The sequence below is a fragment of the Schistocerca americana genome, chromosome 5, assembly GCF_021461395.2.
Source record: "Schistocerca americana isolate TAMUIC-IGC-003095 chromosome 5, iqSchAmer2.1, whole genome shotgun sequence".
Taxonomy (NCBI): domain Eukaryota; kingdom Metazoa; phylum Arthropoda; class Insecta; order Orthoptera; family Acrididae; genus Schistocerca; species Schistocerca americana.
This window is the reverse complement of record NC_060123.1, coordinates 479,057,011-479,083,398: the sequence shown is the minus strand read 5'-3', so window position 1 is coordinate 479,083,398 and position 26,388 is coordinate 479,057,011.

Below are 26,388 nucleotides of genomic sequence, written 5' to 3'. Positions count from 1 at the left end.
GACGACAGCGAGCACGGTGTGCCTGAGTACGGGCGGCAGTCAGCGCTTCATCGTACTGGGGTCAGTAACAGCGGGCCGGCGCTGTGGCTTCTTGGCAACCTCGTGAAGCTCTGCATGTGATCACTTCCGTGAAGGAACACGCTGTTACTATCGGACTAAGCATGCTCTGGTGTCTTCACCACATCGATCCAGCAGCTGGCATCAAGTTAAGTAATTCAAGTTCTACCGACGATTAGTGAAATATCATGATGATTGCTCTTGAGGCAGCAAAGCGTTGCAAGGACTGTGATGTGATATTTCATGCCTCTTATTAAGTGTGTGTTCGCTCCTTAATAATATCGTTCTTTCTTCAGCTGGCAAGTGTCTAAAACATTGATACGTGGGCGCAGCCTTACCGAACGATCTATATTCTCTGTCTAAAGATGGCCGTGCGGTACCTTACAGGCCCACATAAGGTGCTCCATGTGATGCTTGGGTTTTAATGAGCCAGTCCCATTTGCATCATTCGTGTACGTGGTTCTACTTAAAGGAATGAAATCAGTTTTATTATTGTCAATTTTATCGAAGTAGTTTTGTGTATAAGTTTGATTATTAAGGTGAAGAAAGGGTTGTTTGGTTCCCTGTTGTCGCTTCTGATTTAAGTTTCAGAGATCGGAAGTAGTGGGCCACCGAAGTGCAGGGCCTCCTCTTTTAAATTACTAGCGGGCGTACGGGTGGTGGACTTCGCCTGAGTTTGCGTGTGCTGTTTGGTTCCGATTTCGGTGTTCTGAACGGGGTGGAAGTACAAACGGAGTCCACGTCTCCATTTGAAGATGAGTACTAAGTCACTTCCACCGTTCGTGGCCAAGTCCCGGCTTCACAATCTCGGGCCTCAGTTATTGTACAAGCTGTGGTGGCTCTGCAAGGTTGCCCGAGTTAAATATTTTAAGTGTTTGATTTAAGAATTTTGAAGGATTTCTGGAGGAATGTGTCTTAAGTGAACCGTTTTCTAAAATTGCGGTGCAATTCAGCCTTAGTGGCGTATGTCAATTTTGATGGGGAAATAACTGGCTTATTATTGATCAAACTGTCTATAACCTTGTAAAGTTGTTTGGTGATATCTCGTCCGGGAGGGGCGGTTTTCAATCTATGTGGAAATAATAATTGATTTCCTGGTTATTTGATATAAAGATTATTTTTAATGATTTACTTGGTCCGAGTTTCGGTTTTTTAAATGTTTGCAAAGAGATTAATTCGCTTGTGGTTTCATATAACAAGCAGTTTGTAAAATTGGCATGAGTGGTGGGTTTTAAATGTTTTTAAAGAGATTAATTCGTTTGTGGTTTTATATAACAAACAGTTTGTAAAGTTTGCCTGAATGGCGTTTCTTAAAGATATTATTATCTGATTGCTGATTGTAATTCTCTTAATGATATATATATATATATATATATATATATATATATATATATATATATATATATATGATATAAATAAATACGTTGAAATGAAATGGTCATTGTATGGGACAAGTCCTTCCACTCCCTTTATATTAAAGGTTAAGGAAATTGCATTTCAAAATAGAAATAACTTACCACAGATGACACTTTTTTCATCGTGATGATCAGTTGTTAGAATGTTTTCGTTCACCAGAGTATATTAACATTCTATTATGCAACTCCCTCTAGCTTATGGCACTGATTTTCTTTCCTCTTACATTCAAAACTTGTCTAAAGGGTCTCTATTCTACCACATGTAGCCCCCTACCCTAGTAGTCGCCTCCTGCGTACAGTGCACTTCTGACCTGGAAAGTGTCCGACAATTCTTCACTCGTAATGGAGGACTAGAAATCCGTATCCAAGATCGTCACATAATTATATCTGAAAAATACCACTTCGACTTTTACCCTACGCTCTATATTCAGAAAGCCAGCCAGCTGCCTGTAGAAACCTTTCCTCTTAAGACAGGTGGCAAGCATCATTCGTCTGAATCTGAGACACGATTTGTAGCCTGCTGCATCCTGTACGCTCAAAATTTGCACCAGCAGAGCCTTCTCCACATCTCGGATGATGCTGTGTGGTAACCACACAGAGTGGACACTGTTCGTCTTTCCTAAACAACCAACTGCTTACCAATAGGGCTCCGTCACCCGCCGAAAGTTGGAGCTCCCAAAGTCCTGCAAACTCTCTCTCTGCGACTGTCCAGACATTCCAAGAAATCCATCATCCATAGTATGACTTTGATGGTTTCCATCATTCCTTAATTGATTCCAACTTACCTATAGTTAACTTATCTATAGTTAATACTTTCTCTGTGACAGTAGTCACTTTCATGCAAACATGTGTAACATTTCATTTGTATTGGGCCATTCCTCGCCAGCTCAATATTAGATATGAATAAAGTTCTACACTTTCAAAATGATGCTATTTTCATCGGTAATATTAACCACATAAGAATACATGTAGTGTAAGATAACCACATTCCCATGTTAGATGAATAACAGAGCGGTGAGTAATAATTATTGGTTTTGAAAGTAAAAGGGACTTTTGAAGAAAAGGGAAAGAGTTGTATGAATATCAATCAATAGCTAAGGTGACAAGCCACCACTAAATGAAAAATAGGAAGCTTAAAGTCGGAAGGAATTTAGAAAAGATCTAAATCAAGGTACTACACTTAAAGGCAATATTGTATAGGGGGTACAGGAAGTCGATTGAAATGAGTTGCGAGATATGGCATTTCGGGAAGAATTTGACGGGATGCATTCTGTCTTGAAAAGAAGATATAAAATGAACATCTGAAAAAGTAATACAAGGGTAAAGGAATGTAGTCAAATTGATTCCGGTGATGCTGAGTGAATTACATTAGGAAATGCGACATTATAAATAATATATTAATTTTGCTCCTTGGGCAGAAAGTACCTGATAATTGCCGAAGATTCAAACTGAGAGAAGAAAGAAAATTTGTGAAAAGGAAAAATTTATTAATATCATGTAGGTTTAAACGTTAGGATGCATTTTCTGAAGGCATATGTGTGCAGTGAAGTTTCTACGTAAGTGAAACATGGGAGATAAGCGGGACAGATAAGAAAGAAATTGTTGAAAAGTGAGATGAGCTGGTCAGGTCGACAATTAATGAACGGAATTTGAGAAAATTCTATAGTATAACGTGAGTAAATGAAGCGATAATTTGACAATTTTTGAGGTATCACAGCCTGGTCGGTTTGGTTAATGTGGGAAGAACGAAAAGTAAGAATTGTAGGCGTATACCAAGGCTACAACAGAAAATACTGTAGGGAGGTTCAAATAGGTGTAGGCTGCAGTACTTATGGAGGGATGAAGAGACTTGTACAGGAAAACTGTAGTAAACCAGTCTTCGCACCGGAAGCCCCAGCTACGACATTAAAACCTAAGTAAGCAATGATTAAAGATGCACAAAAATGTGTATGGTTTTGGTGGACACACGTGAATTACTTTGAGAATTACCACCACATTAATCACCTGGCTACAATTAAAACGTTTTCGCTGCATTAAATTTTTGGTTTGTGGTAGAATATTCGAACTCTATAATGACTTTCAATGAACGCCGAAAAGCGTTTCTTGTGCGAGTCATGATTAGTAATTTTTACATTACTACGATAATGCTATAAATAATCAGGTGGTGAAGAAATCAGTGTTTCTGAATGTCTTGTATAAAAATGTCAGACGATTCGATCTCATTATCACTATTCCGAAATTGGATGAATGTCAGTGATTGAAGGAACCACCCTAAACAATCCGATTATTCAGATTTCCAGAAGCTAGCCTAAATACATTTCATTCAAACACTACGGTTATGGCCCCGGTAGAAACAAAGTGAAAGGTGAGTATCGAATTGTCTGTGTTCCGAAAAGTCACCATTGTCCTTCAGACGGAAATTAGTAGTCTATACGGGGTTATTCTTCGGAATACCAGGACAGCCATATTTATCTTGTAATAAAGTCCTCCCGGTGGAGAGAAAACAGTACTGTATGAGTATATTGCGTTTTAGATGTGAGACATTTATAAGACGAGAGTGATGTTATGTTTTGTGTGTTGTGGGCGGTTTGCAGCATCCGGCTTCTGCTTGCTGTCCGTGTTGCTGAGTGTGCGGTCCGATGGAGGAACACCGCGCCCAAGGCAGCGCGGCCAGCGGCGTTGGTGTTGCAGCTTTCGTCGGCAATATCGTCGGGTTCTACTTTCGGCTGACTACGCTGTTCAATTTTTTCTTTCATTGCTTCGACGTAGGTAGTTACAGTGGCGCTGACGACCCTTACTTCTTCATCTAGTGCACAGGGCGTCTGGAACAATCAAGTTGCCAGTTTTGTTCTTTATCGTCATATATCTGGCTTACTAACAAAGAATCCCATGCAGTGTCAATGGAAGGTATAATTGATTCTTAGGTAAGCATCAGTATCTCATGGAGTCTAGACAGCATTAATGCCACCGCGGCCATATCATAGAAGACGGGGTGATACTATTATTACAACTTGAATATGAGACACAAGTAGGCCTATGGCATTATAAATTCATTTAGTTTAACCAACACCGACTTCGAATTTATTAAAATTCCATCGTCTCTTCTTACGTAGATAGGCTTATCAAAAAATCTTCTTTCTTTTCCACTCCACTACACATCATTCTCGTCAGTAGGTTTGATGCTTGAGCTGTCAGGCTCACTGTGCGATCTTACATTAATCTTCCACTACTGTTTCAGAAAACCCGATAATATGTCTTCTGTTTGTTTGATATTTCGCACTAATATCGATAGCCATTTGGTTGCCACGTGCCCCAAAGATTTCAGTTTCTCCAAAGTATATTCCCTCTTCCCTGTCTGATCGCATATTGTCCAAAGGTCTATCAAACTCCGGTTCTAATCATGAATCGCTAACGTTTCTCACATTGCTATTCGTTTCTTACTGCATTTCGTCAGTAGACAGTTCTTTCCCCCGTCGTACAAGCCTACACTGTATTCTTGCCAGGTACGCAGTCTCTCCTCTGTGTTAAACTGGAATTTCTTCTTGTACTCTTGATATTTTCAGCATCACTTTTCGTTCAGTGAAATATATTTTAACGTCCAGTGGCCATTTCCTCTTCAATTTACATTTTTGTAGCAGACAGTTGGCTTTCGGTTCTCTGATCTTCCTATGGAGTTTTATTCCGAAGTATCCTTTATTGCTGTATTTCTTTCTTCTCCCGAATTTTTTTCTATTTTATTCTTTCATCGATCAACCGACATTTTCTTCCCTTACTCAAGCGCCCTCGCATTTACCTTCTCTGCAGTTATACTGTAATATTCAGTCCAGCTTCTGTGATTACTCTTTATACGGTTCAAAATTTCAGAAGGGTCAGCGCTCAGTGGGCAGTAATTGACAGATACCGCACTAGACGTACTTCTCAGTGGTATTACCTTGTGCGTTGTATGGTCAGTGCGCTTCCAAAGGCGCTCGTACTCTTTTTTGTTTACGGCCGACTTATTTGTAGCTTTTTGTACTTATACTTTTAGTTGTTATTTACGGTGTTTTCCGTTCTTTTTGCTTAATTCCTGTTTAATGGTTTACTGTCCGCCCCGTCGTATGTATCTACATGGGGTTGTCAGGATACCTTATAGCCTGTTATGGCAGTTTGTTCTTTAGTATATTCACTGGTAATGCTAATAAAGGAAACATCGCTTCACCGACAAGCTAGATTACCAAAAGTAGTGCCACGAACATTGCCAAAATGTAAACCTATTGAGTCACTGGTTACTGTTTCACAAGTCGTCTATCAGGTCAGGATTACATTTACAAGTATATGCCGTATTATCGAAACTTATGTTTTAGAGATTTCATCAGGTCGGAGCTATTTTACTTCAGTCTCATTTTTCTGCTATCTTGTAACTTCAATTGATTCAGGTAGTGTGTTTCTCAAATGTCGAAATTCATATGCATGCAGAAAAATATATAATAAAATATGCTAAGGAAGTAGGTAGTACTACTAAGATTTGGCGATATGATCCTTGGAGTTAGCAAGATTTAATGTTAGTGTACCAGTGGTCTAGCGTTTGCCTGCAGCAGTCGCAGTGTGAGGACGTACAGTATTTACGTCCTAGCGGCGCAACGACGGTCGGGCGAGACAGTTACACGACAGGGGAGTACCGTGGGTAACTCATTCAACGGCAGAAGCACTAAGTACACGAACGCCAGTAACATAGGAAACATGGAAGAGCTTCAGAAGAATATGATCAGCTGCAGCTTCCCTTATGGTTGCACCAAAGTGTGGCGAGTCGAGATTGATAACTAATTTCTTGTGAAACTAGGGTCACCTGCCGAAGATTTATATGGATAGTAATGTTATTTAATCCAGAACGCAGTTTTGCCAACTATTCACAGGTAAGACTAAAGGTGGGCTTGATTTTGTGACACCCTCAGTTGAAATTATCAAGGTACTGTTATCAGTGGATGGATTGGGATTACACACCGTTAGCCTATATGACGTGTATATCGGAAGAATATATTCAGTCAGTATTGACAGCTTATGGCAGTGTTGTCCGAACCAAACAATAGATGTGGCCAACGAACACCTACTAGAATGTTTTAATGGTGTTCGAGTGATCTGCACTGATAAAAGAAATATCCTGTTGTTACTTGTCAGGTTTTCTCTTTAACTGTCACGCAACATATTTCACACTATTATACGCACACTCAGTTGATCAATGTAGTCATTCTCTAACCCTGCTTCTTAATTTCACCCTATTTTCAGTACCATCAGTAGCTGTGCTATTTATTGACTTCTGATCACTTCTCTTTTATTACCTAAGGGACATAAGAACTGAGATCCTACTAGCTGGCTGGCAAAAGATGCGAGCTTATGTAAAAGGAACAAGCAGGGCCGTCAACTTGTCACCCAGGACGGCATCTCAGCCTCAGGCAGCCACCACACATTCACGTGCCCCCTCCCCCCGTCCCCCCCCCCCCCCCTCACCCATCCACACACACCCACACTCTTCGAAGGTTATTTTCCGTTGATGTGTCCTTCTTCATGCGGGAGCTCTCTTTTTTGTCGGCTAGAGATTCATATCAAGCAGCGAAAGATGTCTCCTGGTGACTTCTTCATATCACAAAGCTATTGGTTTGCAGTAGTGAAATCTGCAAGAGTAGAAGTTTGTTTTATGTTATCACAAAAAAAAAAAAAATGAAATGATCCTATGGCATCGCTGGCCGAGAGGCCCCGTCCAGAGAACTTCGGCCGCCGTGTTGCAAGTCTTACTTCATGTGACGCCACATTGGGTGACTTGTGCGTCGATGATGATGAGTACCACACAGCACCCAGTTCACGAGCGGAGAAAATCCGCAACCCGGCCGGGAATCGAAAGCGGTCCCGCTGCCTGGGAGGCAATCACGTTATAACTCAGCTAAGCAGGCTGACAGTATCACTAAAATTTTGTTGTACTGAAATCTCAGTGTCTGCTTCTATTGGCTGGCGAGATTTCTGCTCCGACAGAAACCACCAACCTGCAGAGAATTAACACAGAGACATTTGCTGCTAGGAGATGGATGAGAAATTACTTGACGCTAGGCTACAGAATGGACGTGTCCATCTCAGCACTTTGTAAAGAGAGTGAATTGCACTCAGTGTCTACATCCAGTACCGCCGCTCTCTTGCGCACTGACACTATGTCAGTTTAGTAAGTTACACCAGCTTAGCAAAGACCAATGTGGTAGGTAGTTTAAGTTAGTTCTCTTCCTTCAGTTCTAACGTTTCACAGCTAGCTATTTTCTCTCATTAGGCCTGTCGTTGATCATTATGGTGTTCATACCTATTTTTCCGTGTTCTTTCTGCAAGCAACTAGCCATTCTTGCAATCAAATGGTTCAGATGTCTCTGAGCACAATGGGAATGCTGTGGTCATCAGTCCCCTAGAACTTAGAATTACTTAAACCTAACTAACCTAAGGACACCACACACATCCATACACGAAGCAGGATTCAAACCTGCGACCGTAGCGGTCGCTCGGATCCAGACTGTAGCGCCTAGAACTGCTCGGCCACTCCGGCCGGCTTCTTGCAATCACTTCGTTACACTCGTGAAATATTCTTACAGCAATACAATTATCGCTCCCAACCACCTGTGCTATAATTGGATTTTGCAATTATAATTTATTGTCCAGTTACTAAATATTCATTCAAGTATATCACTGGGTAACTCATATGTTAATGTTTAAGACAATACACCTGATTGTTGTACTAACTACTTATTTCTGTGTTAGATAGATGAGTTCTCCTCTAATTAACGTATCTATGCATGTGGAATGATACGCATAATTTCATGTTTTATTGGCCCACTCTATCAGTTATCATCTCAGTAAGACGTTTCTTTTTGCGTGACATTAACATTTGTTCTAAAATAATTTGCTTGATCATGTGGGTTGCTTCCTTTTTCTGTAGGTCACCAGAGATCATAGTATCGAGGGATGTACTGAACACCACAACTGACATCCCACACGGTCTTAGAGTAATATGAAAAGTTTTAGACCTTGGCTGTATATCAAGTGAACCCAAAACGTGTGCTGTTTGTAGGAAAGTTGATCACTTTCGGGCGCAATGTGCTCTCATTCGTAGAGCCCTTCAACTGAAGATGGAACACAGCCTTTCGAAACTGCGTTGTAACAGGATGTAATCATAATATTATTTTTGGACGGGACTTTTAGCAGACATCATATGGAGATCAGACGTCGTAGTGACGAACAAGAACACACAACAAAGATTGATCTACGCGGATGTTTACCAATGAAGACGCCCTTATCCTGGTGTCATTAATGATGCTAGTTCCACGTGTTATTCTAGATGCTCAGTTTAACTGTAAAGCTTTGGAACAAATGCTTCATGGATTTTTTGGCCCTGCTTCATTTGTCAGTCTTGAACTTTTGGCGACATGCTCTGACGTCATCATCAGAAGACCAGATCTCAATAGTTCATGAGGTGCTTAAGTTGCCCGAAATAAGTAACATATGACGAAGACTCGGAACCTCTATGTACTATGAGAAATTATGTCACCATCTGTTAATCAAGAATACTGGTAGAGAATAAAATTTCGTCACATGGTGGAAGACTCAGTTTATTCCTGTGCTGACTTTCAGAATCAAATGCCCATTTCTGTGCACCACTAAGGCTGTAGCCAGTGTTCCAGTTAAGGCTACTGTTATACATTCTCATTTCAATACTTTCTTTAATGACAGAATCCCAGTAAGTTTACATGTGCGATAATATTTACGTTTAATCAAGCTAAGTCGTATAATGTTCTTGAAGCTGTGTCTCGTTCACCGTTGAGCACCATTATCCATTGATCATCATTATTCATTGACTTTCATTCGCTACCTAACACCATGCAGGGTAACGATGATAAGATATTTTCACATCTCACTTATGTAGTCTACTGCCTCGTCCTTAATTTTAGTGACAAATGCATGCACATAACATTAAAAGCACCTCTAGTAAATTTCTTCTCTCTGTAAAGGATACTTTAATGACGCAATAATATCATAATATGCCTTACAGGGGACTTATTGTTATCCAATGTGTAACAGCAGAAGATGATATTGTTTTGTACTGTGCTATTCGTAGCAATTCTGATCATATTGCTATGGTAAGCGAATTCCAATATCTATGATGAATTGCTTTTTGCCTTGTCATTGTGTAACTTGTTAATTCACAGTGTACTTGAGACATGTAAGTTAAATCGGGAGTGGTGCTCTAGATGAATTTAGTGTTATCAATAAGCGAAATGTTTTTATTTTAACAAGTCATCAGTGCGTAATATTTAATTTGAGTGTTCTTCGCACTTACAGAGTGTGGTAGGAATGTCGCTGTTTCAGATTTAGACACAAGTTTAAGACATGAAGGTAACATTGGTATTTGTCCGCGCATTTTATGTTGAAAGTTAGGTCTGTAATTGTGCTCATATGTGTGTTTATGCAAAGAAATTTTAGATTTTTAGATGAATTAGATATGTGGTACAAAGATCGAATTACAGTCCTCTATAGACCTATAATGTATTCAAGTAGTGCCAATAAGCGAGCTACATGTATTTTGATAAGCAATACGGACAAAGTAGATGTGGAAGAATTTAATTTGGAGCCTCATTGTGCTTTCGAAGTGAGTGGAACCTCACATTTACAGAGAAATAATAAAATTTTTATTTTTCGTAGAGATCTGTAATTCGTTAAAATAATCAGCCATCAGTTGCACAAATAAATTTTATTCCTTTACCAATTTCAGGCGTCTAGTGCCCTTCTTCAGAAGGTTATAATCATCGCACTACTTGCAAGCATCGAAAGTAAGATGTAAGCAATCATGTTTTTCATAGTGCCAGTACAAAAGTGATATACAATTTTTGTAGAGGTACTATGAACCAAATGGCCACAGCAATATGTTGCATACGAGGAACGTCTTAGACTAAAGAGCCAATGAAACTGGTACACCTGCTTAATATCGTGCAGGGATTCCGCGAGCACGCAGAAGTGCCCCAACACGACGTAACATGGACTCGACTAATGTCTGAAATAGTGCTGGAGGAAACAAACACTATGAATCCTGCAGAGCTGTACATAAATGCGTAAGAGTACGAGGGGGTGGAGATCTTTTCTGAACAGCATGTTACAGGGCATCCCAGATATGCTCAATAATGTTCATGTCTGCGAGTTTGGTGTCCGGTGGGAGTGTTTAAATTCAGAATAGTGCTCCTGGAACCACTCAGTAGCAATTCTGGACATGTGGGGTGTCGCATTGTCCTGCAGAAATTGCCCAGATTCCTCGGAATGCACGATGGACATGAATGGATGCAGGTGATTAGACAGGACGCTTACGTGTGAAGGCCCATATCTATGATGATTTGTTGAATGGTTCGCACGCTGACACTTGTTGATGGCCCAGCACTGAAATCTGCGCAGTTTGCGGAAAGGTTGCACTTCCAACGCTCTGAAAGAGTCTCTTCAGTCGTCGTTGGGCTCGTTCTTGAAGGATCTTTTTCCGGCCAGTGCCATGTCGGAGATTTGATGTTTTACCGGATTCCTGACATTCACAGTACATTCGTGAAACGGTCGTACGGGAAAATCCCCACACCTACCTCGCTACCTCGGAGATGCCGTGTCTCTTCGCTCGTGCGCCGACTATAACATCACGTTCAAACTCATTTAAGTCTTGATAACCTGCCATTTTAGCAGGAGTAACCACTGCGCCACACTCTTGTTGCCTTAGGTAGGCGTTACCGACCGCAGCGCCGTATTCTACCTGTTTACATATCTCTGTATTTGGATACGCATGCCTATGAGAGTTTCTTTGGCGGTTCAGTGTACATTTGATTCTCCCACATAATGCGATGGTTCATGTGGTTCATAGTGCCTGTAGATAAATGATATATCAATTTTGTACAGGCACTATGAACCACATGACCACAGCATACACGCTACTTTCGGTTCTCGCAAATAGTATGGTAATTATAACCTTCAGGACAAGGGCGGTAGATCCCTGTAACGAATAAAGGAAAAAGAATATATCGTGCGACTAGTTGCTATGTATTTCAACAAATACAAATACGGTTGCTGCTGATGGATAAAATACTAGAATCGTAATTACGCCTGTATATTTCGATGAGTAACCTGCACGTTTCGAAAGTAGGAGATGAGATACTGGTGGAAATTAAGCTATGATGGCTGGTTGTGGCTCAGTCAGTAGAGCACTAGCCCGGAAAGGTCCCAAGGTAGGTTCTCCGTCTGGCACACAATTTTAATCCGGCAGGAAGTTTAAAATCTTCATGTACGTACGTTTTTCCAATCAATAAACGATAAATAATTTCATCAAAAACTTTAATTTCGAGTTATCCACTATATCATTATCTTTTGAGATGTTTCATCTCTGTCACTGTCTTTGGCTGTGTTGTATATAAACGTATGATCAGTTTCATAGTTTTAGTACCACATCGTAAAAACAAAACAACTCACACCTTCTTGCTAAATGATGTGTGTGTGTGTGTGTGTGTGTGTGTGTGTGTGTGTGTGTGTGTGTGTGTGTGTGTTTGTGTGTGTGTGTGTATGTGTGTGTGTGTGTGTGTGTGTGTGTGTGTGTGATGGTATTTTCATTAGATGTTGGCATTATTTGGTGGTTGAGTACAGTTTTAGAGTTCATAGTTTAGATTTCAGCAGTCCCATTTCGTATTTAACCCGGACTAGGTCTCACCATTTGTAATAACATCCGATAAATATTATAGATCACATTTTGCTAATAGCACGGTATGTTTGCCCTCCTAAATTTGTGGTAAAAAGCCTAAGATGATGACAATAAGCAAGAGCAGATTGAATATCCTTTCAATCATTAGATATTGTTGTAACAAAAGAAGTAGTTAATTCGAGGGTGTTTCATCTAAAGTAAACATAAATGATTAAATTGAAAAAGTCTATTCTTTTGAGTTTTTGCCCAGTTTTTTTTTTCCTCAACATTTTAGTTTCTGTCCTTTAGGCCCACCTTTAGATATCGGCTGCTTATTCTTTGTAGCTATGGAATTAGCTGTGTTTACTCATGGAAGTAGCATAGAGGCACTTCATTTGAGTTTGCACAGATTTATTCTGTGTGCTTGCCTAGTATTTTAGGTAACACGTATTTTCTGCAGTTGTTAACCAGCGTGGTTTCGAACTTTTAGGCCTAGCCTTAAATGTCACCTACCTGTTGTCTTAACAGTGGAAATAGTATTGGAGGTAGCAGATACTTAGATCTTCGCAATCAAGTTTTATAGACATCAGTGTGACAAATACTTGAGGAAAAATAACTCCACCATACTTAATATAAGCACTGCACTGTTTGCAAAATGGTTCAAATAACTCTAAGCACTCTAAGGTCATCAGTCCCCTAGACTTAGAATTACATAAACCTAACTAACCTAAGGACATAACACACATCCATTCCCGATGCAGGATACGAACCTCCGACCGTAGCAGCCGTGTGGTTCCGGACTGAAGCGCCTAGAACCGTTCGGCCACAGCGGCCGGAACACTTTTTGCATTGCTGATGCATTTATGCAGACATTTTCGTCTTGGAAATACACTCTGTAAATGCAGCAAGTGAGACATCCCATAAAAGTGTGTATTCAGTATTGAAAACGTGGCTGAGACTATTTTTTTAACTTGGCTTAAGTTTACGCAGTTAAGGTATTTTTTAAGTGTGCATGCAATTCAGAGACAAAAATATTTGTCCTTAGTACTGTGAAGGTTATGTAATAACTTCAAACTAAACGAATTTATTCATCGTATTGCCTGGAGGAGGCAGTGGGTAGGGGGAAAGGTCGTGGCATGTTTTGTTATAATTTTCCTGATACCACAATAGGGCTAGTCCCATCACCTTGGATTTTGTTTGTTTCAGTTTATTACTCCACGGTAGTAGACTGGAGGAGTGGGGGAGGATTATGGCAGGGGAAGATGAGAGGGAGGTGGGATAAGTACATCTGAAATATTTCTATCACTCTGGATATCTAAAAAAAATATTTTGGATTTGCCACCATCACGCAATTTTTGCAGTCTATCGCCAGAGCCAGTTTCGATTTTTAAATTTCTCATGTAACTGCAGTGCCAACTTGCAGTGGAAACTTTAACCATACGCCACAACATGTATAGCCATACTTCTACCACAACAAATGCAACAGCTGCTAAGCAGAGGAAAGATCCAGTATGGCTGAAAGCCGTAGAACTCTTGCAGGAGGAGGAATTGACCAAAGGAGAAGTGTTCCAAATCCAGAATGGATCAAAGTTTTATAGAAGTTTATTCTTTGTGGACAATATGGCATTCGATGTAATGTATAAAAAACGATATTTTTTCAGTTCTAATTTTGCTAATCTCGCACCCAAAGTTGCCAAACAACGCAGAAGATGGTCACTGGTAGTACTGTTACACGCTGATATTTGACACAGTGCCAAAATTTTGTGCTGAAAGCAGGTCACGTAACCCTGCGCTGAAGGTGGTAGCACATTTTACGACACCTGGGCCAATTCTGGAGTTCCCGGTGTGTGGAAACGTAATTTAGGGTGATTTTAGTTTTACGACTGTTGGCGAGTAGGAACAGGCTGGGGGACGGATGGGAGGGAAGGGTGGCAGTTTTCAAGGGCCGCAGAGTAGCTGTGTTCTCTGATGATATCAAGTCTCGTTCTCTCACTGTCTCTTTCTGTCTCTCACTCTCTTAATATGGCAGACAGTTTGGGGAAGAACGAGGAGCTAGTATTGACGGCTATGTTATTAGGTTAATTTACGATAATTACCCAGCTAACGACACAAATAATTTCTGTTGTCGTGCAGTGTTTCGCTGCACTTCATATACAAGATTATGCTGCAGTTTCTGTAGAGTTGGCAATGAAACGTCAGGAGCAAGAATTTCTACCGTTTGACGCAACCTCTTAGCCCAAAAATTTTGGGTTCAAATGGTTCAAATGGCTCTGGGCACTATGGGACTTAACTTCTGAGGTCACCAGTCCCCTAGGACTTAGAACTACTTAAACCTAACTAACCTAGAGAATTTCACACACATCCATGCCCGATGCAGGATTCGAACCTGCGACCGCAGCCGTCGAGCGGTTCCAGACTGTAGCGCCTAGAACCGCTCGACCACTACGGCCGGCCCGAAAATTTTGATTAATTTTGCAGAGACCCGTTTTACACGTCTTCCGTGGCAATTACCTGCCTTATTTACTTGCATAGTATAACGTGCAGACCTAGTGCTGGGAGTAAAACCTGGTTAGAGTAAGGAAATCAGATTAGTGATTAGTGCCCTGAGCAATGGATAGTCAGAGTGAAGATGCTGATCATTTTCCAACATTTGAGTGAACTGTGTCGTAGTGGCCCCACTGTTGAAATAAGGTAATGGCAAATCGTGGATGGCAGTTGCCTAGCCTATCACGATTGATCACAGTGCAGGGGGAACAAAGAGGAAAAAGATGTAGGAGTATGGGAAGTATGAATCATTTGGCTCCGTAAACAATACTTTCGTGCATTCTACTGTGGCATTTTCATGAGAGCTTTGACCACCTTGCCTCACAGTGAGATAAATGTATCAACGGTTACGGCGAATACTCTCATTTGGGTGACCGTTATAGAACCATCCCATTTTTGCGATGTACATCCTTCAGATAATTTCAAAAACTATGTTTACAATCATTCACCTTTTAACAAATGTTATACTGTCACCCCCACCTGCACAACCACCACCACCACCACCAGCATCACCATCACAGGTACATGACAAGGGCTGCTCCATACTTATGCGAACATTTCTGATATTGAGGTGTTTTAGTTGTTGGTATGCAGCCTCGCGGTTAACCGAAGTTACTGAAGGGGCCAAATATAGACGGAGTCCTCCAAGGACATAAATATGAATCACGTACTGTGAGTCTGGCGACCTTGGAAGCTAATAATCATTCTTTTCGCTGCTGTGGCGCTCATTACTGCTGTAAAATGAAATTTTTGGTATGTTCCCGTAATTGTGGAAAAACTAAATGAACAAGCGAGTGAGTGAACTACCGTGGTGGTTAGTTACACCAGGGAGACATCAATTGATAACCACATGGACAATGTACAAAGGCTTCTTGGGTGAACTTCATTCTGATGCGGAAGCTCTATCTTCTCTCATGCAGAGGATACAGTCTTATGATAGAGGATGGATATTCCAAGTACGGTCTTCTCTGTCGTAGATTGTACATCCAACGGCTTCTCGTCACATCTGTCACAACAACTGGAGGAAACCAACCATTACTGATAGAGAGGCTAGAGAAGTCATTAATATGATCCCTAGTGCCCAAAAGCTATGAGCTCAACCAAAGATACACAAAGGTAATCTTCCATTTAGACCCATTATACATAAGCAACACAGCGTATAAGTTAACTAAAAAACCAGATGGACTGATTATGCCTTTCGCTGTTACACATGATCTCTTTGCATTCCCTGCTGTGGCTGCTTGTTAAATGCTGGTGCCCGCGTTAAGAGACGTCGTTCTGGTCGATATGACATACTAATCACCCGTTTTTATGATATCTATTAGGCGAAATTATGTGACTTTTGCTTTTCTTACAGTCTGATATGTCCGACTGATAAAGCAATTGATCTCTTTTTGATATATACCATGGTTACTGTGCTGCATCAAATTAAGTTTAAAGATTTTGCTGAGGTAAAATCGCATGGCGTAAACTATGCATATGGCAGATTTTAGCTCATACATGTCATCGAGTGAAATGTAGATAAGACATCGAATTTTGATAAAAATTAAGAGCAGAACGATATGATTCGTTCCCGAGTTATTCGATTTTATATCTGAAAGATGGTCGCACGCTACGCGCCCATTCACGTCCTTGCGCATCGCCAACCATGTGGTCGTAACAATAGTCATATGTCATAAATGACTGAAGATACAGAAACAAGTTTTCCTGCGAAAGATCCCATGTAACGAGACATGTAGATTATATGATAAGTACTCGAACATTTTTTATTCATCGAGACACAGAAGTAACTCATCCGCAGCCGTGATAGGGCGGCGGCACAGGAGGCATTCAGATGTCCACAGCACTGTAGGAAAATCCATGCTGTGCACGTATATACGTCCTCAACATCTGGGGAACGGCGTAGGAGGACGTGTACACACGCCCACAGCAGTGAAAGTTTGCCATATAACATTTGTAATTCACTAAACGTTGCACATGAAATGAAATATCTAAGAGTGCCTGACAATAGTGTACTAATTTCGTATGTTATAGCAAATATGTACACAAATATACCAGTAACTGAAACCATTGAGTTGATACGGGCGAACTTAATTGAATAGAAGAAAACTGTCATTGGCGAAAATTACCGAAATCTTTGAGCTGCTATGGATAGCTGTCTTGCAGGGACATTGACATTTTTATAAATAATTAGTAACTACGGTTTTTCAAAGAACCTTAAAGAAGCTGGTTATTATAAAAGATGTGTTGATGACTGAATAGTTCTGTTTGATGGCACCATGTCGGAAATATAGTCTATGCATAATGACGTAAATAGCCATCATTCTAATATTCAGTTTATCAAACAGACTGACGAAAACATGACATTTAATTTCCTTGACTTAAAAATTACTGATACATTAGTAACAACGGATGCGCATTCCAAATATTCTGAAAACAAACAACTGCAGACTGAATAATTAAAAACTACGAGTAGTCATGTCACCCAGCTTACACGAAAATGGCTTACTTCAACCCTTGGTACATGGGCTAGTGGAACTTACATTGAAAAGGGAGGAGACAGTCAAAGAATTATAGATTTTACAGTTGGTCTAAGCAAAGGATACAGGCCAAATTTAGTCCCAGATCTGTATGAAAAGAAAATCAGGGATAACGGTGGCCTTGATCTTAACGAAAGTACCATAATTAGAGAGAGGAGAAACTGAACAAGAACAGATTTGGAATTTTATGGAAATTTGTGGTAAGGTCTTATGGGACCAAACTACTTAGGTCATCGGTCCCTAAGCCTTCACACTAGTTAATCTAACTTTAACTAACTCACGCTATGGAGAACACACACACACCCATTCTCGAGGGAGGGCTCCAACCTCCGACAGGGGGAGCCGCACAAATCGTGACAATGCCCCCCAAGACCGCACGGCTACCACGCGTGTCGAATAGATTTGCTACCATTCCTTATTCAGGTACTGTCTCAGACAAAACCGCCAAAGTATTTGACAAAACCGATGTTCAGGAAGGTTTCTACACCAGTAATAAATTAGGCAAAATCCTCAGACATACTTCAAATAATATACGTGACACATGTAAGAAGTACTTTATAGAACACACTGTGCACTCTTTTCACAAGAGGTTTAACGAACACGTTAGGAAAACAGAGCAGCACATCTACTTTCGGCAAGCATTCAAGAGAGTAAAATCAGCAAGTCAAAGTGATTAATGAGGCTTTGCAAATTGTGCATATACTATACAGAAACAAGGAAATGATTACATTAGAGGAAATAGATATGTACAGGGTGTTTCACAACTCATATTACACACTTCTGGGGTTGTAGAGGGGACTTACTAGATCATGTTTTGTATAGGAACTGATCTCCGAGAACGACATCCAGCGATACTGTAGGGAAGCAAGCCTACTCACGCCGTATAAAATTCACATCAGTCTTTCCATTGTGTGCCAGCCAGTCCGCTGTAACTAGCTCTGACTTAATAAATGTTGCGCCATACTTAAAAAATCAAGTAAATAACCTGAAACGTTTCTAGCATGTCAGGAGTAATACTAAATCAATAAGTGTTGAATATCAGTTCAATAACTTTAACCATTTTCGAAATTTAGACGTTTTTCTGTAAAAATCATTGGCGCAACAGAAAAGAGCTAGAAACTTAAAAATTAATATTTAGATTTTAGTTGAAATTCATGATTTTCTGGTTCTTGTCTTAAAAATTAAGGAAGCAAGATAGATTAAGTAGGCGAATAAATAAAGCTACGACGTTTAAATTTAAGTAGAAGGGAGATCCGCTATAATCATAAAGATGTGAGAAGTTTCAACTGAATAACTATAAAACTATAGATATAGCGTATCTCCAAAGAGCAAGTTCAGAGCTCGTCTACTGTGTGTAGTGTAATTAAATTAATTCTCTCGCCCAAAATATTTGACTTAGCCACGTCAGACTTTTATTATGATTACTTACCTGTGTGCTGATTGCACATTTAAACTGAGAGCTTCATCGGCCATCAGCAAAGGAAGCAATAATTTAATCGATAACTTGAAGTGGTGCATTACTAGCCCAGTGGCTAGTCGGGAGAGCGGATTTGATCAGGCGTTCCCTTAGCCGTCCGAACCGTGGCTTTATATATAAGAACGCTGCGCGAGAAAGAAAGGCCCCAGTTCTCTCCAGACGCTGATTAGCGCACCACCTGTGCCGGGAGTCGCGTCGCATTGGTATCATTGCCATAAACAACCTCAGACGCCATAATAAGTTACTCGAGAAACGCGTAACCATGAAATCGTTTTCGAGTGAAGTGTTAATTCTGGGATGACTTTAATGATCTATCTTCAGTTTGCATACGTCGTATTTTCACGTGCCGCTGCGGGACAGTCATTCTACCATTATTTAGCGTGGCGTTTGATGAACATTATCATCAAATTATGGCGAGCATTCACTTAAAGTTTTAGTTTGAACAGTTATAATTGCATCAGCGTATTAGACCCTGAACTGCTCTGTTAGTTGGATTGTGTGGATTCCTTTTGGTATGTGACTTTCAGAATATAGTGAACATTTTGGAGAAAATGGTTTTTGTTATGAATCCCAGACAATCTCCTAATTCCTCAGAGCTATAATCTGTAACTATAAATGTATTTCTCAGCTGAAGTGGGCACTAGGAATTCTAATTACAGGCTTCACGTTTTGCTAATCACTTTCTGGTTGCCAATATTGTAGTTAGAGAGCCAGTGTTGAGAACGGCAAACAACAGCATTAAGTAAATAAATAATAGGAACATTTTATAGCAATTAATCCACCCGCTGCCCCACATATGTTGCTAATCGGCCGGGAAAAACAAAACAAATAAACAATAATTCCACCCGCCGCCCCACATATGGTGCATCGGCCGGGAAAAACAAAACATTTATAACAAATATTCCACCCACCGCCCTACAATACTCCAGAGCGTCAAGTCATGAGCACCAGCCACTGTATGTTTATGTGTATGTACAGGGTGATTCCGTGAAGATGTTACCGTATCACTTTGAGGCGAGCGTCCCTGTACCAGAAATTAATGGGTCGAAAGTTATAAACGAAACCATTATGATACCTCCGACATTGGAATACATGCTCTGGTACCGTTGTTGCTAAGACTGTAGTGTAGGCATCTTTTAGAGATGGTAGTATGGACCAAAACAAGAAAGAAAAGTCAAATAATCATGGGCTCTACAATGCATACCTGAGATGCTGTGAGCACTTGTTCATCTTAGCTACTGTGAGACACATCTCCTGTGTTGAACCTATAACTTTGACACTCTGTACCTCGTTGGATGAAGTTTCCATACATGGGTTCCTATGTAAAACTTGATCTACGAAGACATCTCTTCACATCTAGAAGTGTGTAACACAAATCGTGAAACACTCTGCATAATTGTGTGATTAACCCTCCAGACGATCTAGTGATTGATCACCTTACACTAGACTTAGAAAATTTCAGGTTTATTCTGTTTAAGCAAAGATTTCAGTAAATCTTTGAGTGCTCTTCCAGAGTGTACTTGAGCAATACATATCATGGCATTATTAATGTAGCATATAGCCTGTCATACATGTATTTGTAGGTCACTATTGCATGATATCTTACAGTGTGAATCTCCCCCCCCCCCCCCCCACTTTTACATACTATACTACAGTGTTCTGTATTTTAGTAGGTATATTGGGTCTTCAGTAATTTCTGATTTAATGGATATGAGCAAGTGTAGATGAGATCTGTAGATACTATATAGTTAATCACCATGCCCCTTGCTTCTCCCCTTCCCCCCCCCCCCCCCCCGTGAGGTCCCCCTTTCATAGCCAATAACCTTTCTTAATCACAGAACTAAAAAGTCTATCGTGATGTAGTTGAAAATCCATATGGTCTGAATAAAGCGCCACTCAACTTGTGACTGAATGCTAGAACTAGTAAGGCAGTATTGGAAAAGCTAATACTAACCCGTTTCCACAATGCTGAATGTGACCGAAAGGACCATCTAACAGCGTTATTAATTTTCTCGTGAATTCTGAATCTTTTAATAATTTCTGGTTATTTTAATTTATCTCTTACTTACCTACTCTAAAATGAATGTAATTATAACGAATTATAAAAATTAAAAATGTTTATGATACGAATTATGTAAACTTCAGATATCAAGACCACATCAGTGTTATATGTATTTTCTATTAATATGACACATAAATTAGTATGATATTCTACAAATATGTGTAATCCTTCCCCCACCAATTTCTACATAAAGCACTACAGTGTGCTACATTGTAGCCATATTGAGTTTGTAGTAATATGTAACTTAATATGTTTAAGAAAGGATGTCCCTGTAAATGATTAAGTACACTGTACTGTTAACCACTGTGATCCCCCTTGTCGTTCCCTCCCCCCCCCCCCCCCCTCATCCCCCACCCACCACCCACAAAGTTAGTATTACTGTACCATTCTCATAATGCATGCAAGTGTCCTAAACGATCTTTTAATCTCTTAGTATTTTAATTTTTCTTTAGTCCACAAATAATCTTAATACCTATCTTATTCAGTGTTTGTAAGATGAATGTATTCACATGAAATTCCAAGAATGTAAGACATTTACGGAAAAAATTGCGTTCGCCTCAGATCTCCACACCTTAGCGTTATTAAGGGATCATAAATGTTAAATCGGATAAAAATCGTTATTTTTGCGGCACTGCAATATATAATGATTTCCACAGTGTGAAATGTCAACGTGTCATCTTCTTTATGGAGCAAACTTGTGTGCTTTAGATCTCCTTTTCATGAACGTATTAAGGCCATATTTATACGAAAATGAATGATTATATGATATTGCCATGTATTGGTACACTCAAGTATACCAATGTACCACCTCCTACCATGCCTTCTACTACAGCTGCACCATCACATCTCTAAACCCTGAACTTCTTTCTTAAGTAGTTGGGTTACATACTCCACTTAATTGTAATATCAAGACCATGTTTCCTTTAATGACAATACTGAAATTTTACCACATAGCTTAAGTTTCTCTTAATGCACTACTTCAAAGTAGACTTAGATGACGCTTCAGCAACAGATGGTAATTTCAGAATTTTAATAACTCCTAATTATTTTAGATGGACTCCAAATCTGTAAAAGGAATATATAGATATGTAACCCTAAAAATGTATATAGAACCCATTACGTTTGGTTCAAATTTTCACATGCTTTAAGTAGTGAGGCTACATTAATATATAATTAATAATGTTCATGTGATATCGCAGCATGTGGTTTAGGTACATAATACAGCATACTGGTGTGCCATCTTGGAAATGTATGAAGAATCTGTGGCCTTTGGTTCAGGTCTTTATGTGCTATAAGTAGTGAGAGTACATCAGTATGAATATAATGGACATCATGTAATAATAAAGTATTGGCCTGGTATATCATATAATTCACAGATGTAAAACGCTGCCAACCTCCCTCTACCTCCCCCCAGGCACACCTCTTAATCTGCTCCATCTCTCAGCCATTGCAACACTCCCCACTCTCCCGCAACTGTCCTCTTCTTCTCCCTCTCCTCAAGCCTCACACTCTGTCATCAGCCCTCCCCTTGCAAACCTCTCACCTTCCCCCCGCCTCTCCTTCTACTAAACTGTCTTGTCTGATGTGGGGCTTTCCTGTTTTAGGAATCTGTAGCGAATGTCACTGAACGGTTGCGAGGCATTACCACCATTTCACATGGGTCGTGCAACAGATACCTTTACAAAGATGTTTTGAAGGTGTATTACAAGGACATGTTAGACATTTAGGTAAATAAATATCCACCTTCCATTTCCGTGGAATACCTCCGCTAAGGCAAAAATCCTGTGACTCACACAGTGGTGCTGCTTTCTTAGGCTCTCTGTCACTGTTTTGACATATACGAGGTTTGGAACTTTAATAGTGGCAACTACTTATTTACAGCTCCTACAAAATAGATAGGTGTTTCAAAGTCTTACTGACCTTCAGAGGAGTCACCAGTATTGCGTGTAACCCGTTGACAGCGATGTGGAAGTCGTAGGATCCTCTTAGCAGTGCCACTTGTGTTGACAATTCGAGCGGCACGGTCTATTGCCCGACAAAAATTTGTAGCAGTTCTGAAGCGAAGGCCGTGAAGTGTTTCCTTCAGTTTAGAAATCGAGTTGAACTCACAAGGGCTTAAGACAGGGAAGTGCTGTAGGTGGTGTGGCACTTAGCAGTCCAATCAGTCAAACAAATCAGTAATAGCTTGCACAGTACGTGCTTGAGCATTGTCCTGAAAAATGATGGTCAGGTCCTTCAGAAAGTGTCATCACTTCTGCCTCTAGGATGTGTTCCAAAAATGAACAGCATAGAGAGAGAAGTGATGACACTTTCTGCAAGACCTGACCATCATTTTTCAGGACAATGCTCAAGCACGTACTGTGCAAGCTGTCACTGAAGAAAACACTTCACGGCATTCGCTTCAGAATTGCTACAAATTCGTCGGGCAATAGACCGCGCCGCTCGAAGTGTCAACACAACTGGCACTGCTAAGAGTATCCTACGACTTCCACATCGCTGGTAACGCGTTACACACAATGCTGGTGACTACTCAGGAGGTAAGTAAAACTTCAAAACACGTATCTATTTTGTACGAGCTTTTAATAAATAGTTGCCAATATTAAAGTTCCAACCCTCGTATTAACGTCCGTTGATGAACAGAAGTGACAGATGCAACTCAAAGCAATGTATTGGCTGTTAAATACGCCATAATGTGTGTTAATGGTTTTTCACTGTGCCCCATGTCACCCATATAATATATCTTCGTTATGTACTTCTATCCTGTAACACGACAACTGAAGTCCAAAAATACTTTTTTTCGAGATATGTCACAGACAGGACAGACGTATTTTAACGTGTATGTAATGTCTTCAGCCACGTAAAAAAACGCTTGTTTCAATGCCATGCACTGTATGGTATGTACACTTTGAAAATTTTCAGTTCGACATGCATCTGAGAATGACAATAAAGCGGAAATAATGACTGTGAAAAATAAATGGACTGTGAATAGTCAAACAGCGGAAATTTGTTTAAAAAATGATGACTTTAAGCCAACAACAAAGCCGGATTTTTGAAACACGCTGTGTAATAATCAAGTACCACTTACACTACACAATCCCTCAAATTACAGAATACGATCCCCTATTTCGTAAGCAGGATTTTAAACCCTGTCGTTTCTTCTCTTCTCCACCGTCGGAGCCACAAGCGTTTGCCAATTCTCTGGTGCTCGTATAAAGTAATCCGTATTTCTCAGTTGCTGTAACAATCGACGAGAATTTATACGTCCACATCACATCAAATAACGTGGTAGCTGGAAGCTGGCCTGCTCCATAAGGGAGAATATTTGGCATCCTGTGGCAGGGTGACGACAGAGATCAATGTTGGTGCAGGTACAATTGTTATTTTAAATCTCGGGCAACTTCAATAAAAAGTGTCTTAGCACCATTGCGGTTATTTTGGCTCAAAATGCAGACGCAAATGCTTCGGAGCATACCGTCCAGGGCACATTTTTGAAGATGGAGCTCCCCCTATGTACTACCAGGTTGACCCAGCGACATCTTCAACTACAATTTTAGTAAGTCCGAGATCGTAGAAATTTAATCATTAATCGATGTAAACGTGTTTCCTGGTCAGACGAATCTCATATTGTGTTACATAGGCTCGGTAGTCGTATCCGGATAACACGTCATCCAGAGGCGAACGGCTACTCGAAATATGCTCCGCACCACGATGCAGGGCGGTGAAGGCAGTATTGTGCTTTGAGGGACGCTGACCTAGGCTTGTGTCAGACCTGTTTCTCTAGTATAGGGATACATAGCAGCTGTGCACTACGTGAACAACATTGCGGACCATTTGCATCTTCCTTGATGTCTTACCTGACACTGACTGCAGGGTAACTGCCCGTCAGAAGGCCAGGATCATGACTTAAGAAGCATTACAGTGTACTCACGTTGATGTTTTGGCATCAAATTTGCTTAACTGAACCATATGAACACATCTTAGACGCTGTCGGACACGGCCCCTCGGCCACAAGCCATAGGACAGTAAAAAAAAAAAAAAAAAAAAAAAAAGGTCTTGTGACGAGGGCCTCCCGTTGTGCAGACCGCTCGCCTGGTGCCCGTCTTTCGCTTTGACGCCACTTCGGCGACTTGCGAATCGATGGAGATGAAATGATGAAGATTAGGACAACACAACAGCCAGTTCCTGAGCGGAGAAAATCTCCGACCCAGCCGGAAATCGAACCCGGGATCTTACGATTGACAATCTGTCGCGCTGACCACCCAGCTACCGGGGGCAGACAGTAATTTACGGGAATTGCGTGTCCTATTAGATCAGAAAGATAAATCACCAAAACTCTGTGACATCCGACATAGAACGAATACCATGGCAGTCCTGTAGCAATAAGAATCCAAGTATAGTATGTTGTCAAAAGTGTTTGACGGACTAGATATTGCCGGCCGGGGTGGCCGTGTGGTTCTAGGCGCTACAGTCTGGAACCGCGCGACCGCTACGGCCGCAGGTTCGAATCCTGCCTCGGGCATGGGTGTGTGTGATGTCCTTAGGTTAGTTAGGTTTAAGTAGTTCTAAGGTCTAGGGGACTGAGGGATGACCTCAGAAGTTAAGTCCCATAGTGCTCAGAGCCATTTGAACCATTTTTGAACTAGCTATTGTCAGCACTTTAAACTGCGTGCATATTTTTTTGCTGGGTCTCACACGAAAATAGCAGCTGGAATTAAGTGAACGAGTGGGATAGGACATCAGCAGAACGTGATTTGTGTTTTATAATTGTGGTATTATTTGTTTGACATGTTAATGCTCCTTGCTACTTTTTATTGTGAAGTGACGCAACGTCATTATATGGCTTGCAAGTTTGTAAGGATCATGAACTTCTGTTAATGTGCTAAAAGATGAGATGCTTACAGCACAGATCTGTCCAAACTGACAATCAGTTGAAAAGAGCTACAGGCTATAATGGTGGACCTGATTTTGTAGAATAATATAATAACATACATCTGGTACAAGATCTGCGTCCTATACAGCAAATATAATAGAGTGTGGGCAGGCACCTCACACCATCAGTTACTAACACGCATTGATCTACTCACTGCCTGTGACTAGTTGTTAGATAATGCAGATTTTAGCGGCCACCGGGTTATAGTACCTGCTAAGTCTCTCATGCTGACTGGCAGAGAGAACTCTATACACATCATGGGCTTAGTATCACTCAGTGCATCTGAAAGACAAAGAACACCGACACATTAGAGACATGACCGGGAGCTAGGCTATGGAGTGGTAAGTTGCTGGGCTTCAATAAAATCCGTAGTATTTCAAACAAATTTATTGAAATATTGGGAACACCACACTGTGGAAACATCTTTATCCTCTTGTTTTACAATATGTTACTAATGAAAACATTATGCAACTTAAAAAAATCCTCAACCAATTAAAGCTCATGCATGAACTTTGAGAAAACAAACCTTCACTGATCAAAAGATGTTCTTTAAATAAAACAGAACACATGGGTTACAATTGTGATTTCCAGGACCCGTGGCCATGGAAGCTCTGCTGTACAAAGCCAAGACGCCAGTTGCAACCACCTTTGTTCACTGTAG